Below are 2,500 nucleotides of genomic sequence, written 5' to 3'. Positions count from 1 at the left end.
ATAGGATGCTGGCCGAGGAGGGAGGCGTATACTGTATGTGTATGTGTTTGCCCATTAGATGCATGATGGTGATGACATGGTTTGGGGTTTGGAAGGTAAACACACCCAAACTGTGCTGGACTGGAGGACTGGGACAGAATGATAATACTGGTAATGTGTGGCCAATGTGGCTCTGGGTTTTTCCTGGCCGCGTACAAGTGTGAGTTTGGCTGAGGGGGAATTCGTCATTGCCGCCTGGCCTGCCCGCTGCATGCACTGAAGGTGACCCTAGTCACCAGGATTTATGGCAGAAACCTTTAGAGGTACAGCAGCGCACGTGCTAACAGAGGTACACATGCACACTTATGCACGTACATATGCAAAAAAAAATCACGCACCATCACATACAGACAGAAGCACATAATGGCATAGACACACAGACACAGACACAGACACAGACACAGACACAGACACAGACACAGACACAGACACAGACTCTGCACACACACACGCACGCACACACTGTTTCCCTTTGTCTCACCCTGCCTGGTCAGAGAGAACAAAACCTTACCAAAACACCTCACACTTCCACCTTTCCACCTGCAGACTTGCAAAATGCGGCTTGTGTGTGTGTGTGTGTGTGTGTGTGTGTGTGTGTGTGTGTGTGTGTGTGTGTGTGTGTGTGTGTGTGTGTGTGTGTGTGTGTGTGTGTGTGTGTGTGTGTGTGTGCGTGTGCGTGTGCGTGTGCGTGTGTGTGTGTGTGTGCGTGTGCGTGTGTGGGTGGGTGTTGAATTGTGACTATGATGAATTGAGAGTGGGTGTTTTGTGTTTTGTTGTGCTTGTATGTGTGTGTGTGTGTGTGTGTGTGTGTGTGTGTGTGTGTGTGTGTGTGTGTGTGTGTGTGTGTGTGTGTGTGTGTGTGTGTGTGTGTGTGTGTGTGTGTGTGTGTGTGAGCGTTTGTATGTGTATGTGTATGTGTGTGTGTGAGAGTTATGATATACTACCATTTTTATAAAAGCACGACTCTCTCTCAATTACCAGCCTACCACGTACAACACATTTTTACGCCTCGCGTTGATAGGTCAATTTATAACCTCCGTTCTGACCATTCACCACCACGAGGTGAAATAGATGGGAAAACACGTTTGCAGCGAGTAAAACGGAGTAGGTCCATTTAAACCGTAATAACATGGTAATGAATGCCATTCCCACTGGTGCTCAAAGGAGTTCCTGTGTGCACCGTGCTCACCAAACCAACAGAGCAAAACACATAAAGAAATGTCCAGAAAAAGAAAGCTTAATGTCTGCAAGACCAATTAAGCTCCCAATTTGCATTTAACTAACGAGCAGCGTTACGAGTCTACTGGGTCTTTTATCCAGTCTTTTTTTCCCCCCGCCAAAACAAGACATAGCACATAGCAGGGTCGAAATGTTGCTCATTTATTTAATACAATTAGCAAATGTAGCCTCTTTGTGCAGACTGCACACTTTGCTGGAAAGGCGCAACTACATCATAACAACATTGCTATGGTATTATTGGGCCTTCATTTTGGCAAGGTAATAGCAGAGGCTCTGCGCAAGGAGGTTAAAGAGTTTTGCAGACTTGATACCTTTTTTGAGGTCAAGAGAGAGGGTCTGAGGCACTCTGAAGTCTGTTAAAAGTCCTTTATTAAATCGTGGACACGCTTGATGCCCATGATTTAATAAAACGACTTTTAACAGACTTCAGAGTGCCTCGGACCCTCTCTCTTGACCTCACATTTTGCATTTTTGGATACCGATGAGCACCAGAAGATTTTTAATGACATTAACCCACAGATGCAACTTACTCCTCTCTCTGCACATGATACCTTTTTTTTTCCTTTTCTATGCTTCTGTGCAGTAGTCAGAAGTATCACATGAGGCCATCACATGGCCAGCCCTTAGTGCGGAGTGTGGTCCACCCCAGCAGCCATGGGCATCGTAGGTGCCTGATTACCACAAGTGCCAAGTGTACTGTAACTCAATGCACAATGTAGCATGTTCCCTCAGCACATGTAGAGTATATATCACTCAGGGGTGTACGTATCATCAGCTGGTGCCGCCTGCACGTCATCATTGCATAATCGATTAGTCACAACCACCAGAGCTGGGGGCCGGTTTATGTAAACTGCTGTGACCGTCTCATCTCGTCCTGTTTCTCTCTCTCTCTCTCTCTCTCTCTCTCTCTCTCTCTCTCTCTCTCTCTCTCTCTCTCTCTCTCTCTCTCTCTCTCTCTCTCTCGCTCTCTCTTGCGCACACACTCTTTCCATAATATTATTTCTCACATTCCCTGCACATCATAGTTCTGACGTTCCAGTGTTCTGATGAAATGGGCTGCTTCACCCAAATGAGCTACGATACCAATAGCCTGCTAACATACATGTATCTCTAACCCAAACCATACCCTCTGACCTATTGGAGTGGTATTATGGATCTGCAGGAAGGGTAGGCCATATTTCAGACAACAATGTCACTGTTGTTTATTCACGGTGGTTTTTAC

General features: G+C 46.2%; 1 protein-coding gene across 2 annotated transcripts in view; it reads right to left on the bottom strand.

Moving 5' to 3' along the window:
- The window catches only part of sema3ab (sema domain, immunoglobulin domain (Ig), short basic domain, secreted, (semaphorin) 3Ab), a 64,448-nt gene that overhangs the window by 39,862 nt on the left and 22,086 nt on the right, over nt 1-2,500 (bottom strand). The window lies entirely within an intron of this gene.

The sequence above is a fragment of the Engraulis encrasicolus genome, chromosome 4 (genome assembly GCF_034702125.1).
Source record: "Engraulis encrasicolus isolate BLACKSEA-1 chromosome 4, IST_EnEncr_1.0, whole genome shotgun sequence".
Taxonomy (NCBI): domain Eukaryota; kingdom Metazoa; phylum Chordata; class Actinopteri; order Clupeiformes; family Engraulidae; genus Engraulis; species Engraulis encrasicolus.
This window is presented reverse-complemented; position numbering and strand designations above follow the sequence as displayed.